Source organism: Mus caroli, unplaced genomic scaffold, assembly GCF_978045245.1.
Source record: "Mus caroli unplaced genomic scaffold, Mus_caroli_1 scaffold_10, whole genome shotgun sequence".
NCBI classification, from domain to species: domain Eukaryota; kingdom Metazoa; phylum Chordata; class Mammalia; order Rodentia; family Muridae; genus Mus; species Mus caroli.
The window spans coordinates 7731615-7748062 of NW_028227265.1; the positions used below are offsets into that span (position 1 = coordinate 7731615).

The following is a 16448-nucleotide window of genomic DNA, read 5'->3' on the forward strand; positions in this document are numbered from 1 at the left end:
CAAAAGAGAAATTTCACAGCGTTTCACGTTAACAGCCAACCTCCAGCAAACCTCCGAGGCAGCTTTGTGACCTCCCTATGTCTAGGAGGTGCGATGCTGGTGCAGTTTGTACACAGTCACACGCGTCACTCATGTGACAGATGACATCTACCACATGCCTCTGCACCTAAGATGTCACTAATATGAGGGCTCAGGACTCTAGTCCCTGGACAGCGAGGTGGCCTTGGGAGAGCTCTGGGGTAGAGCGAGGGCCAGGGAAAGGATTGTAGATGAACGCTTCAGAGTGGCAGGCTTCACACACACGACAGAGCACACGTAGGCAGGATTGACAAGCTATTGAGACACGAGCCCTGTGTCCTGGAGAGATGAGCAGACACTGGAGCTGGCCAATTAGGCTGCGCCCCCCAAGATCGCCCCATGCCTACCTTCCCCGTGCTGCCACACCAGGCTTCTTCCCACACTGTCTGGGGATCAAGCTTGGGCCCTTATGTGGGAACAGCAAGCTCATTGCTGGCTGAGCGACCTTTTGGTCCCTGTTTTTTCTCTCTCCAGAAGCTCCAGGGGTCAGTCTTGTGGGAAAAGTTTTAGAGGCAGAAGGACAAGGCCAGAAGGCACTACCTGTGATCCTGAGCCCTCGTGCTAGGATGTCTTAGATCCAGAGGCATGTGGTGAATGTCATCTGTCACATGAGCGATGTGGGTAACTGTATACAATTGCACCATTTGCCAGAGTGCCAATTCTGGAAGAATGTCAACCCGGAGGAGGAGGAGGAACCGAGCTTGGGTTAAAAGGAGGATAATTCACCTGCCTGGCTCCAACATCCAGGCATCCCAGTGTAGTGACCACACTGAGGTCGTAGGATGGGCTTGGCAAAGTCGAACTCAGAACCAAGTATAGTAGCTCAAGCCTGTAATCTCAGGACCCGGGAGGGCCAGGCAGGAAGATTGCTACAAATTTGAGGCCAGCGGGAGCTAAAGAAAACAAGAGAGAAACAAAGTCAGACTCATCGGTGGGAGTGGTGGAAAGGGTTCACGTCCGCGGACTGAGGCTTTGGTGAGGAGCAGGGTGGCCTCCCGCCTGCTCTGATGTCCAATCACAGGGACGCTGTCCCATCATGCACAGTTCCGAATGTACTGATAACATGATGTAAGCCAGGGAGAAAAGACAGGAGGCCAGCTGTGGCTTCTCTGTGGCTGGGGTATAGCCCAAGCAAGAGTCCCATGTCTGGGAAGGAGCTTGCCTAGTCTGAACCTCTTGCCTGTACCTCAGGAGGAAAGGCCTGGGGTGTACCAACTCCAGCATCCATCATCCACGAGACACTCCCACTGCCTGATCCCAGGTGATGCTGAGCATTTGCTGTCATGTCAGACGTGACACATGTGTGTCCCTGAGCATCATCTGGGCGAGAGGGTGCTGAGATCAGCATGTGTTGGGGGAGGGGTGCTGTTGTGTTTTATAAAAAGAGAAGGAAGGAAGGAATATGTTTGGTGGACGCACGGTATGGTGTGGGGGAAGAGAGTGCCTCTGTAGGCCCATGCTGAGGCATCCCTTCCCTCTGAGGTACCAGCCACACAATGGGTATAGTGTAGAATAGAGTTTATTTAGGGCATGGGGAGGGGAGTTGAGGGGGGTAAATGACACAGAGAAAGGAAGAGAAAAAGAGAGAGAGAGAAAGGGAGAACGAGAGAGAGAGAGAACGAGAGAGAGAGAGAACAGAGGAGTAGAGAGGCTGGCCATGAGCATGTGGAGAGAGGGGAATGGGGAGAAGGAAAAGAGGGTAAGGTGCAAGAAGAGGAGAGAGCAAGGAGAGAGAGAGGAGGTGGTGAGCAGCCCCTTTTATAGTGAGTCAGGCACACCTGGCTGTTGCCAGGTAACAGTGGAGCAGAGCCTAAAGGCCAACAGGTGTGCTCTCTACCATGCCTACAGGGAGCATCCTTAGGGCAGCCTGTTGTCAAAGCCCAGGGAAGCTGTCCCATCATGCACAGTTCAACATGTACTGGTGCTAACATGTACCACGGCGAGGAACGAACAAATGTTCATCATTTCCACATTTGTTCTTGAGTGTTCTTTTAAGAGAGGAAACTTGGAGTGAATTGGCCCCGTTCTTAGGCCTCACGTCGACTGAGGTAATCCATCCCTGACGCCACAGTGAAGTGTTCCCGTTCACTTCCCTGCTCCTGCTCTGTGTGCCTGCCTCCAGAAGCTGTCCTCAGGACCTCACGGGGTCACATCTCTTGGCAGCTCATTCTGAAAGGGCCTGCTGCTGTTAGAAGAAGCGTTCAAGGCCACGGCTCAGCAGCTCTCATCAAAACCCCTCAGACTTTAAAGACCTCTCTGAAAATTCTGGGTATTCTGCCCCTCAAGAGATGGTTCTCCCTCCTTTTCTGCCTCTCTTCCGTCCCTCTCCCCCTCCTCTTCGTGGGGACTGTCTCTACTCTTTAAGAAGCCAGCTGCCTGCTGTGAGCTTCCCACAGAGCAGGGAACAGGCTTCCCACAGAGCAAGGCTGGGTGTGGAGTTCTCGCCCAGTCAAAGCTTCAGACTGAAGCCTTAGCGGTTGTCTCCTCTTTAAGAGGCTCCTCTTGCTAGACCCTGCCAAGGCGGTTCCTGCTTCCTGCCTCACAGACTCCAGGAGATGAGCTCCCGTGCTAAGCAGAGGCTCTCCAGCTAGTTGTTATGTATCAGTAGATAACAGACACACCGGCCATCCTCATCCTGACGTGAACTCAGAGGCAGCTCTGCTTTGCAGAGCCAGGGTCCCCCGTGAGCTTGCTTCTCCCAACTCCAGCAGCCCACCCCTCAGAAGCAGCTTTGCAGAGCGGGATGATTTAATGACACACAGGCTTTCTACCCACCTCCACCTCCTCTTCTGTCCCCGAGGTTGTTTCTTTCCTCTGTAAATCGGCCAGAGTGAGGAAGGCTGAGTGGGTGAGCGAGCACACAGAGTCCCAGTTCTCAGCCACCTCAGATATGGTCATCTGTGGATCCAATACCAGAAGATCATGTGCAGAGAGCCCAGGGAGGCCGGTGACCTGGGGCTGCACTCAGCTTTCTTGAGATGCATGGTATAAGTCCAAGTCAGCCACAGGGAGGAGGCCCAGGCTCAGGAGCTGCAGCAGCTGTGCCTTGATGGCCTGCCAGTCATGTGGACACTGTGGCTTCCAGAGATTGAAGGTTCAAACCCCACCCCAACTCCTTTTCACATAGACGACAAAACTCTCAGGCAGAATTACGATGTTAACAGTTTGTCAGCGTGGGTTCCACAGCGTGGCATAGCCGGTGTTGCTGTTTGGATCCATCCCTAACCCTCCTGTGAAGATTCAGACCAAGGTCAGGCTTAGGGGAGGCAGCAAGAAAAGGCTGCAGATTTGCAGGTACTCATGGGTGTGTTGGCTTGCAGGGAGGAGCACACACCAATGCACACACAAACCTGGTGGTTTCAACATATCACCAGGTCCTGATGGCCTCAACCTAAGAGAGGGGTCAAGTGTACACACATGAAGGTTGTGTCAATATGCACATGTGTATAGTGTGTGTATATGTACAGTCACGTGTTTGTGTGCACATCAGTGTATGTGCACATACATATGTGTACATGCATGTATGTATATACCGGTGTATCTGGGTATAGGTGTGTATGTGTACACATGTGTGTACTAATGGGTGTGTGTTTTCACATCTTATGAAAATGACTGAAGGCTAATCTCAAGCCTGAGATTGCTCTCAGGGATTTTATGTACCATGTCCGTCAGTCCTCACAGTAACCCAGTAACACGTGTCCTGTCACTACCCTCATCTTACAGTTAAAGGAACGGAGGCTCAGAGAGGGAGACTGGCTTTCCTAAAGCCACACAGCAGGAGAACATGAGGCCGGAATGTCTCACTTACTGCCCTACGGGTGCCAGGGCTCTGAGCTAAGGGATGTCTCTCTGAAGCAGCTGTTCTCCGCTGAGTGGCTTGGTCTGGGTGTTCACTCACCCTGGTTGGGCCTCGATGGCCAGTGGCCTTAGAGGGGGACGTGCCACATGCCTGAGCATCTTGTCTTGGGGAGAGTGCTCAGGTGAGGTCAGCTGATATGACACCCACTCTCTGGGGCACCTCGTGCCTGACCATTCCTTAGGAGTGTGGTGGCAGCCTTTTTCTCCCCTTGTGGAAGTCTCTGGAAAGGAAAGGGCAGGGGGACCCTAGTCTGGAGGAGGGAGGGCCTTGGCAGTGTGTTGAGCTAGAGAGAATTACTGTGGCTCACCCAGCTTCAGACTTCTCTGTGTGCACAGGAGGGACCCTACACAGAGATTCTGCCCTGACAGCTGTCCACACACAGGCTGGCCTCAGCCAGAAGTCACATGTCCCAAGAACTTCCCACCCCAGAGAGCTTCATTTGGTTTTTTGAACTTTCCTTAAAATCCACTTATTTTTCCTTAGCTTGTTCTTGTTTCTGTTGTGTTGGTAGGAGGGAATGGTACATTTAGCATGTAGCTGCCTGGAACTTGCTATGCAGACCAGACTGGCCTCATATTTGGTATATCGACTGCACTAGACTGAAACTTGCACTAGACTGAAACTTGCAGCTATCATCCTGCCTCTGCTTCCTGAGTACTGGGATCATAGTCACACACTTTCATACCTGGATGCCCATTGGAATCTGAGACAATTGTCTCGATATAGAAGAAATGCCTACCTGCTGTAGGGGAGGGATGTGCATGAAGAACAGACTTGAAGTCCCTGCTACTCCACTACATGGGAAAGAAAGAATTGAGCACATCTTCATATGCAGGAAAAACAACTGCTTAGATGCCACTCCCACCCCTGGGCTGGATAGGACCACAGCCATCTTGAAGCAGAGGAGCTGTGATCAGTAATGGAGACCGTCACTGTCATACCTACTGACATTCCCTCAGGAGGGAGAGGAGAGGCTCAGAGGTGCACAGGTAACTGGAAGTGCCAGGGACACTGGCAGAGGACTCATTCTCCTGTAAGTCACTCCGATCAGCTTACTGGTTCATCAGGCTTGGAGAGCAGCCTTTCTTCTGTGGATGCCCTCCTTGTCTGTGCTGAGTGATACATTTGTTTGCATCTTTCCTGCAACAGTGACTCCCTCAAGCACAGGGTGGAGGGCAAGAAGCCAGGCACTGGCTGGCTCTGTTGTTTGTTTAGAATGCAACACACTTAGAACTAAGATGGTGGTTTCCTTAAGGGGTGGAGTTAGGGCCAGATGGGGAACTGGAATGTTCTATGGCTTAAGCTGGTACTGATGATACACAGGGAAGGGTTTTCACCTGTCAGACATTTTGTTGGTGGTGAAACAGGGTCTTTCTACAAAGCTCTGGCTATCTTGTAGATCAGGCTGGCCTTGAACTCACAGAGGTCCTCTTGCCTCTGCCTTCTGAGTGCTGAGATCAAAGGTGTGCACCACCAATGCCCAACCGTCTCCTGCAAGAATTTGTCCATCTGTATGTTCTTGATTCAGCTACTCTTCCACATATACATTACAGAAAACACTTAATATTTTACTGCAAAGTCCCCCCCTGTCTCCAAGCAATTGCCTCTATAATATTTCAGGATCCTTCCTTGGGTTTTTTTCCAAGCACACACACACACATACACACAGACATACACACACATACACACACACACACACACACACACGCTTCGTGGAAAGATAAAACCATACTTCCCCTCCAGAGTTGCTGAGGAGCAACTGAATGCTGAAACTGGACTTCCCAAGTCCTCCCTAAGCCCTCCACTCAATGACCATTCTTGAGCCACAGAGGCTTGGGTTCCATAACTATGAACTCTCATGCTTTAAAATTATTCCTGTAAACCCTGGCCTTAGGAGGTCCTGTCTGTTTTAACTGTCAGCTTGACATGATCTAGTATCAGCTAAGAGAAGGTCCTCTGAGAATATCTGCAAGAGATTGTCTTAATTATGTTTATTGATATGAAAAGTTGTACGCACTGTGGGCAGCATCATTCCCTACATTAGCTGCTTCAAGTTCTTGCTGCTGTGACATCTTTGTTGTGATGAGCTATAATGGGGAATTATGAACCAAAATAAATCATTTCTCCCGTGAGAAAGAGTATTTTATCATATCATCGAAAAACAAAACCCTCTCTCCAGCAGCCGAGCAAGATGCCCAAAGGGAAGAAGGCCAAGGGGAAGAAGGTGGCCCCAGCCCCCGCTGTCGTCAAGAAGCAGGAGGCCAAGAAGGTGGTCAACCCTCTGTTCGAGAAGAGGCCCAAGAACTTCGGCATTGGACAGGACATCCAGCCCAAACGAGCTTTAACGCGCTTCGTCAAATGGCCCCGCTACATCAGGTTGCAGCGGCAAAGAGCCATCCTCTACAAGCGGCTCAAAGTCCCTCCTGCCATTAACCAGTTCACCCAGGTGCTGGACAGGCAGACGGCTACTCAGCTGCTTAAGCTTGCCCACAAGTACAGGCCAGAGACAAAGCAAGAGAAGAAGCAAAGGCTACTGGCCCATGCTGAGAAGAAAGCTGCTGGCAAAGGCGACGTCCCAACTAAGAGACCACCTGTCCTCCGAGCAGGAGTCAATACAGTCACCACCTTGGTGGAGAACAAGAAGGCTCAGCTGGTGGTGATTGCCCATGACGTAGACCCCATTGAGCTGGTGGTTTTCTTACCTGCCCTGTGTCGAAAGATGGGGGTGCCCTACTGCATCATCAAGGGAAAGGCCAGGCTGGGGAACCTGGTCCACAGGAAGACATGCACCACTGTTGCCTTCACACAGGTTAACTCGGAAGACAAGGGTGCTCTGGCTAAGCTGGTGGAAGCTATTAGGACCAATTATAATGACAGATATGACGAGATCCGTCGCCACTGGGGAGGCAACGTCCTGGGTCCTAAGTCTGTGGCTTACATTGCCAAGCTGGAAAAAGCAAAGGCTAAAGAACTCGCCACTAAATTGGGTTAAATGTACACTAAATTTTCTGTACCTAAATATAATTACAAAATTTAAAAAAAAAAAGAAAAAAGAAAAACAAAACCAAGATGGAGCCTAAGGCAGAAGGATTGCTGGGAGTTCCAGGCCAGCTTGGGCTACATGTGAGACCGCTTGAAACCCAAAACAAACAAAACCCAACAAACAACTGTCTCACCTAACTTAACACAAACATCTAAGTAAATGGCATTTGTGCATATATCTTTATAAAGAGATCCCGAATACACCCAACCAAATCTTCCCAAATGCTTAGGACTCATCTAGAATATGTAAATTTCCAAGATGCCATAAGACATTTAAGAGTATTTAAAACATTAGCTAGTTAGAAACCAGGACAACTGGTTTCTACATCTTAACCACTGGCGAGATGGCTCAGTGGTTAAGAGCGCCGACTGCTCTTCTGAAGGTTCCAAGTTCAAATCCCAGCAACCACATGGTGGCTCACAACCATTTGTAATAGGATCTGATGCCCTCTTCTGGTGTGTCTGGAGACTGAAAACTCACACATATTAAATAAATAAATAAATAAATAAATAAGAAACCAAGACGAGTGCTGGGTGTGGTGGTGCACACCTTTAGCCCCAGTACTCAGGAGGCAGAAGTAGGTGGATCTGTGTGAGTTTGAGACCACCCTGGTCTACAACGCAAGTCCAGGACAGCGAGGGTTTGTTACACAGAGAAACCCTGTCTCAAAAAACCAAAATAAATAAATAAACAAACAAATAAACAAAGCAGAATGAGATTAAACTGAATGTGTATGCCAGAGTGGCTAATAAACAGCCAATTATTCATCAAATTCTCTCTCCTGGAAGCACAGGTGGATATCAATTCCGGGCATCCCATGCAGTAAGAGCAGTCATGTAACAGAGTGTATCCAACACCATTGAAATAACCACAGTGGCATTGCATCTGAGCCTGACTTCCCATGTCTGGCTATATACTAGAACTCAGCCCACACACTGAAGCTCCGGATGATGGGGACCAACTACACAGAAGGTGCCTGTACCCCTGAATTATCCAACACAGGGTGCACAAACTCCCAGGTAAGATTATGTAAAAGGGGGGGTCTGCCGCCTCGGTTCACGCAAATGCCACAGTGAGATCGAGTGTGGTGGTTAACCACGCAGACTTGATACATTCATTTTGTCTTGGTAGAAAGAAAGCTGGTGGGGCCAATAGGATACAGATCACCCAATAACGTGCTAGTAACGCACGCGTGAGGACCTGAGCTTGGATCCCAGCACAGAACTTGCTGGCCAGCCAGTTTAGCCAATCAGCAAACTCCAGGATCTTTGAGAGACTCAAAAAGGGGGCAGGAGGAGCTAGTAGAGATGGCTTAGCTGCTAGAGCTCTGACTGCTCTTCCAGAGGTCCTGAGTTCAATTACCAGCAACCACATGATGAGTCACAATAATAGGATACAGTGCCCTCTTCTAGTGTGTCTGAAGAGAGCGACAGCATGCTCACATACATAAAATAAGTAAATCGTTTGTTTGTTTGTTTTTTAAGGTGGAGAGCGATTGAGAAAGCAGTATCAACGCTGGTCCCCAAATGCGCATGCGCACACGTGCACTCGCGCATGGACGGGCAAACACTCGCATAAAGAAGGAAGCTGGGGTTAGGTGGCTTTCCTCTTCTCCTCTCCTGAGGTTTGTATTTACCCCTTTGAATCGCCAATCTCCTGCATCAGCTCTACATGCTGGAGTCGCAGGCTGCACAGCACCCGCCACGCCCCACCTGAGGAGCTTCTGTTCAGATGCCGCAGGGGCCTGATCTGCTTCTACACCGTCTCTCAGAGTTCTGACTAAGTTCCAAAACAGGTTCTCTTTCTTGGACTTCTGAGTTTGCCACCACGATTGAGCCCGTTCCGGTTGTTACTGTCCCCTGTTAAATACTGAAATTACACTTTGTGCAGGGAATTCCCAGAGCACGGGAGCCATGTCTCGGGACGCAGACCCGCGTGTTCCATGCTCATCATGACAGCATGCTCCACCTGCCCCTCATGGAAGTGGCCCTTGTCAGAGTTACACAGTGTGGGCCACGGCTACCTTCCTCTGGGTTTGGTGTTTAAATCTCAAATGACTTGGGTCGTTGGGGATGAGAGGTGACATGTCCCTCTCCAGTTTGTGACAGAGAAACGTATGGCTCAAGGGGTAGCTGACTGCACCTGTATTTTCAGCTCTGCATACATGCGGCCTCTGCCACCGCCACCACCACCATGCTTTGCCCTGTAAGTCTATAGTAACCAAAAGCTCATTTTTGTAGCCTAGACAGGCCTAGAAGTTGCAATTCTCCTGCCTTTGAGCTCCCAGTTGGCTGGGGTTACAGGCCTGTGGCAATGCCCTCTCTAGCTTTACTGGGTCTCTAGTAAAAGCTCATCCACCCGACCAGCCTCGGCTGGATTCAGCCTGAGAGCAAGCGAGCTCAGATATGGCTCACTGCCCTCAAACCCTCGTGTGCACCTTGCTTCAGCTTCCAGGGCCTTCAGACAACAAAGAACTTCTGAAGCAAGGCTGGAGGAACAGAGGAGTCAAGTCACCTCAGTCTCCATCAGCTCTGTAGCTCCAGCGAGTCAGTAACGTTATCCCGATAGAAAGGAAGCTGTAATCCAGGAGCATTGGAAAGCTGAGGCAGGAGGACTGCAGAGTGTAGACCTGCCTAGGCTACAGGGTTGAATTCAAGGCCAGCTTGGGTAACCTACTGAGAGCCTGGCTCATGAAAGGTGAAAAAGAGGGCTGGAGGTTTGGCTCAGGAGTGAAGAGCTTGCCTAACCCTGGCAAGTGTCTGGACTCATTCACTGGTATTGTAAAAGAAAATAAATGAAAAAGGAAATGGAAAAGAAAATATATGAGAGGAAACTGAGGTACACACCCCACACACACCAGACATACACACATACACACACATGCACACACACACACACACACACACACACACACACACCACACACCAGATAGACAACACATACACACACCACACACACCAGACATACACACATACACACACATGCACACAAACATACACACACATACACACACACACTAGACACACACACACCAGACAGACAACACACACACACACACACACCACACACACCAGACACACACACATACACACACATGCACACAAACATACACACACACACACACACTAGACACACACACACACGACACACACACACCACACACACCAGACATACACACATACACACACATGCACACAAACATACACACACACACACACACACTAGACACACACACACACCAGATAGACAACACACACACAAACCACACACACCAGACATACACACATACACACACATGCACACAAACATACACACACACACACACACACACTAGACACACACACACACACCAGATAGACAACACACACCACACACCAGACATACACACATACACACACATGCACACAAACATACACACACACACACTAGATACACACACACTAGACACACACACACTAGACACACACACACCACACACACCAGACATACACACATACACACACATGCACACAAACATACACACACACACACACACACACACTAGACACACACACACACACCACACACACCAGACATACACACATACACACACATGCACACACACACTAGACACACACACACACCAGATAGACAACACACACACACACACCTTTCTGGGTGTGGTTGGAATAATGGCTGTTGTGCCACTGAACCGAGTGGAGTGGGCTGGCATCAGGAAGGGACCGGGAGCTCTTTTGGGCTATGAGACCAAAGAAAGCACTTGGGAGTGAGCGAAGGAATTGGAGAGAGGCAGAAGTAATTAACAGGCAAGCCCTGTGGGGCACGAGGGAGGGACTGAGGGCAGGCTGGAAGCAGAGGCAGGAGGTGGAGATGCTCTGCAGCACAGGTGATGAAAGGCAGCTTGCCACTCTACCCTCCCAACCCTGCCACCCCACCCCTCACTGCCCAGGTAGCCAGGGCCATTATCAGCACCAGGCCCCCAGTAGGTTTTCCAGAAACAGCTGCTGGGTAGAGTAGTACGGGGGAAGGCAGCAGGGCGGCTCGCATCACTAGCCTGGTGGGTGGCCTAGGGGGCAAAGACAGAGCAAGAGGGTCAGAAGCAAACCTTAGCACAAGCACTTAATTCAAGGCTTATGTGGATCCCTACGATATGGAAGCCCATAGACGCTGCACTGGAAAGCTGGACACGTCTGAGCATGACTCTGAGTCCTGGATCATGTGTGGAAATGTTGCTACCGGTTCTAATGCCAGAACACTGGGGCTGTTTGTGTTGTTAAGAAAGGCCATTGGGGGCTGGTGAGATGGCTCAGTGGGTAAGAGCACCCGACTACTCTTCCAAAGGTCCAGAGTTCAAATCCCAGCAACCACATGGTGGCTCACAACCATCTTGTAACGCGATCTGACTCCTGAAGACAGCTACAGTGTACTTACATATAATAAATAAATAAATCTTAAAAAAAAAAAAGAAAGAAAGAAAAGCCATTGGTCGCTGTCAGAGCAGAGTAACCATCACTGAAATGACTTAAACTTGTCTGAGGGCCGGTGAGATGGAGGTCTGAGGGTGATCCCCAGGCCCTCCTGGTGGGAGGAAAGGTTCCTGCAAGTTGTCCTCTGACATGGTATGTGCAGGCACTACCCTCAGCATCAACAATAAGTAATTGAAAGTGGTTAATTTGTATCTTAATTTGGAAGGCAGGAAGTTCTCCAGATCTTCTGTCCAGTCCAGCATAGTACCGGGGTCCCCACAGCAGAGGTCAAGCTCTGGATTGGGTGCAGCTCTGGAGAGGCGTGCAGACCTCAGGACACACTTCACCACAGCCTGGGGTGGGAACCTGAGGAGACTCATGAACGATGCATCTGAGACCTCAGGGTGTCCAGGCCCACATCCACACCACACTCACCAAACTGCACGCACTAAATACAGTCAGGGCTTAGCACACAGACTTTTACCTCAATAAGGCTGATTTAAAAAAAAAATAGCAAGTGGCAAAGATAACATTTTAGAGTATTTGAACAGCTGCTAGAGAGAATCTTCTCAGCCAGTGGCTCTAGATCCAACGAAACAGCTCTCTCCTCCCTTCCTCCCCTCCTCCTCCTCCCCTTCCTCCTTGTCCTCCCTTCCTGCTTCCCTCATTTTCCTTCCCTCACCCTCCTCCCCTCCTCCCTCCTTCCTCCTTGTCCTCCCTTCCTCCTCTTCCTCTCCCCTTCTTCCTCCCTTCCTCCCCTTCCTCCCATTCCTCCTTGTCCTCCCCTCACCCTCTTTCCCTCACCCTCCTCCCCTTCTTCCTTGTCCTCCCCCTTCTTTCTTGTTTTGAAGCTCAAGGACAATGTTATTTAGTAATTAGTGAGAAAATATAGGACAGATTTGGTGGAAAATCCAAGCAGCCACCAAGAGGAGATGGAAAAAGTAGTACCTTCTAAGTCTGGCACACGGCACAGCAATAAAGAGCATACTAAAATGGAAGCTGTGGGGCTGGAGAGATGGCACAGCAGTTAGAGCACTAGCTGCTGTCCCAGAGGATCCAGGCTCAGTTCCCATCAGCCACTCACAGCCACGGTAACTCCAGTTCCAGGGGATATGACATCCTCTTCTGGCCTCCAGGGGCACCAGGCATGGGTATGGCGCACAGGCACACATGCAGGCAAAACAGCTGTACAAATAAAAGTAAAATAAAAATAAATCAAAATAGGAAAGGAAAAGACACTCCGAAGAATGGAACTAGGGAAGCTGAGGAAAGAGAGCCCAAAGGCTGTTTAGTTTCCTTCTAAGACAGTCTTACTCTGTAGCCCAGGCTAGCCTTGAACTTCCAATTATCCTGCATCAGCCTTCCAAGTGTCAGGATTACAAACATGTGCCACTACAAAACCACCACCACCTCCTTCCCTCTCCTCCTCCTCCTCCTCCTCCTCTTTTCAAGACAGGGTTTCTCTGTACAGCCTGGACTGTCTTGGAACTCACTCTGTAGACCAGGCTGGCCTCAGACTCAGAGATCCTTCTGCCTCTGCCTCCTGAGTGCTGGGATTAAAGGCATGTGCCACACTACCACGTGGCTGAACCCCTTCTCAAAAGCAAATAACTTTAAGCCCCCGTACTGCCATGCAGCACAACGCATAGAACCCTGAGCAGACGTACTTGGCTCCACAACAAGTCCCAATATAGAATACGGGGCTTTCCAGCCTCCCCTGGAAGACTGAATGGGGGGGGGGGCAGTTTGCTGCTTCCGTGGTGCCCTGGAGTCTGCAGTGAACAGGACATCAATCTTCAGCACTTGGAGCAGATGTGGCTGTGCAGGACCTACCTGCTTCCCTCCATTTTGCCAGCAGAGTGGAAAGGATGCCTTAGGATGGGCCCAGTGTGCTCGGCACAGACACTGCAGTCTCCTCTCCCTTTGGAAAGCCCTGTATATCTAGTTGCTGTAGAGAAACACATAAAACCATATTTGCCTGCCAGGGAAGCTTGGTGCCTGACACAGAGCTAGAAACCAGCTTCCATCTGTACACACACTGCAGGATGTGTGAGATGCTGGAATGGAGGAGGGTACTGGCAAGGCAGGGTAGCCAGGATCCCTGCTTTGCACATGTTAATCGTTGGAAGTATCACAGCCCTTGATCCCTGAAGCTTCCAACACTGCTCCTGGCAGCCCCTCCAGTCTGTTACAGTGGGCAATGTGACCCAGCAAGGGGACATAGCCTTAGCAGGAAAGAGTAGAAGCCACAGGGGTGGGCCAACGCTCTGTCTGATCTCCAGGGCAGATAGAAGTGTCTCCAAGTTGGCAGCGTGCTATGTGATACAGCTTCACGCGGGTTTCTTTGTAGAAGGAAAGCCAGAAGGGAACCCGGGGTGGTAGGTGGCCCTCTGCCTGGAGAAGACAGGACCACAGGAAGTGAGACTGTAACAGGATCTCAGTCCCTGCTTCATCCCCTCTGTGCTGTGAGCGGATGTCTCTCTGTGCCGAGATAAAAGTATCTCGAAAAAGTGGGACTCTGGAGGTCATCTCCCACTTTCTCTCTGGAAAACCTGACTGACCCGTGAGTGCAGATGGCCACACATAGGCCATCCACAGACTCATCCACACAGAGGCTCAGTGGAAGTCCACAGGTTGGGCTGGAGGCTGTGAGGGTCTCCACACACCAAGTCAGATTGGAAGCTGCTGGGCCCAGAGGCATAAAACATGGAGTTGAATAGCCCCATGTCACTCCAGCTAACCACCACTGAGGGGCTCTGCTGAGAGATGACCTGCATCCAGGCTCCACAGGTCATCCATTGCATGTAACCCCCTCACACGCCAGCTCAGGAGGGAGCTTCGGAGATCCAGGGCTGTGGTGCCTCTCAGTTGACGTGTTCAAGGCAGGGATCCTGGCTACCCCACCTTGCCAGCAGCATCCTGTCACCATGTCTCACACATCCTCACAGACACAAGGGTTGAACAAAGCTGCTCGTCTCTTCACAAAGCCATGAAACTAGGTGGGGCTAGGTGGCAAATTACTTTAGCAAGACAGGAGAGTGTTGCTGAGGAGAAATGACGCCAGAGGGAGTAAATTTTGATAGGGCAAGGACTCCGTGCTCTCAGAGCATCCCAGGGACATTTCTCCTGTCCCCAAAAGAAGCCACTGCTATGGTGATGCTCACTCAGCATACTGGAGGCTCCCCTGCTCCCACCCCAGGAAGGCCCAACCTCTCCACATGAGGAAACAAAAACAAGCAAGAGAAGGCTGGCTGGTTACATGTCTATTTAAGTGAATTTTATTGTGTGTGGTGTATACGCATGTGTCTGCAGGGCCTGTGTGTGTGCCTGGAGGTCAGAGCAGGATGTCTGGTGTCCTGCCCTATCATGAGTCCCCTCTCTTTATTGAGACAAGCTCGCTCATTGAAGCTGGACCTAGGCTGGAAGCCAGTGAGCCCCCAATGATCCTCATAGCCCTCGCTCTGAAAGTTTTGGGGTTATAAGCATGCACCAGGCTATACCCATATTTTCACACATCTGTTGGAGGTTGGAACTCTGGTCCTCATGTTTAGACAGCAAGTCTAATCCTTGGAGCCATCTCCCTATCCCGTGTGTGTGTGTGTTCCTTTGTATGAGAGTGTACATATGTGCACATACATGTAGAGGCCAGAGCACAACTCCATGTACCATTCTTTGGGATCCACCCACCTTGGCTTTTTGAGATATGGTTTCCCACTGACCTGGAATTTGTCAATTAGGCTAAGCTGACCAGCGAGCCCCGGGTGTCCTCCAGTCTCTGCCTCATCTATGCTGGGATCATGCATGTGTGCCACCACACCTGGCTCATCACAAGTGGGTCCCAGGGATCCGAACTAAGGTCCTCACACGTTTGAGACAAGCACTTTACCAACTCCACAGCCCCTCTCCTGTTTTGGAGTTTTGAGTTGGGAGTCGAACTAAATTGCCCTGGCTGACCTCCGACTCCTAGACTCAAAGACTCCTCTTCTCTCAGCTCCTCACGGAGCCGTGACCACAGACACGAGGACCTGCTCCTGGCTAGGTGATAGAGTCTATGAGGCTTTGGCTCTGACTCATCCTTAAGGGCCATCCTGTGCTGAAAGCAGATGTCCGGAAAGGCAGACATGGAAGAAGAGCACTCCCACCTGGGCGATGGGAGCCACGAGGACTTACCAGGGACAAGGGACAGCCCTTCCCCAGGCTCTGGGTCCCTCTTTCTCTCGGTGTGCAGAGGTCTGCTGCTGTGTCCACTTCACAGATGGCATTCAGAGAGGCTTGTCTTAGTCAGGGTTTCTTGTTTTTAAGATTTATTTATTTATTATATGTGAGTACACTGTAGCTGTCTGTCTTCAGACACACCAGAATAGGGCATCAGATCTCATTATGGATGGTTGTGAGCCACCATGTGGTTGCTGGGATTTGAACTCAGAACTTCAGAAGAGCAGCCCGTGCTCTCAACCGCTGAGTCATCTCTCCAGCCCTTAGTCAGGGTTTCTATTCCTGCACAAAACTTCATGACCAAGAAGCTAGTTGGGAGGAAAGGGTTTATTCAGCTTACACTTCCATACTGCTGTTCATCACCAGAGGAAGTCAGGACAGGAACTCAACACAGGGCAGGAACTTGGAAGCAGGAGCTGATGCAGAGGCCATGGAGGGATGTTCTTTACTGACTTGCTTCCCCTGGCTTGCTCAACCTGGTCTCTTATAGAACCCAGGACTACCAGCCCAGGGATGGCCCCACCCACAATGGGCCCTCCCACCCTTGATCACTAATTGAGAAAATGCCTTACAGCTGGATCTCATGGAGGCATTTCCTCAAGGGAGGCTCCTTTCTCTGTGATAACTCCAGCTTGTGTCAAGTTGACACACAAAGCCAGCCAGTTCAAGTCAGACTCTGTGACCACGATGTCAACCACTCCCAGAGGGGTTCACAGACGCATGACCAAAATGTCAGCCCTCAGCACATTCCAAGGACCCCTTGGATGAAGTCCTCCGATTGCCACCT

General features: G+C 50.5%; 1 pseudogene; it reads left to right on the forward strand.

Annotated features, from left to right (window-relative positions):
* Positions 1-6122: 6122 nt before the first annotated feature.
* LOC110300310 (large ribosomal subunit protein eL8 pseudogene) lies at positions 6123-6963 on the forward strand (annotated as a pseudogene).
* Positions 6964-16448: the final 9485 nt, after the last annotated feature.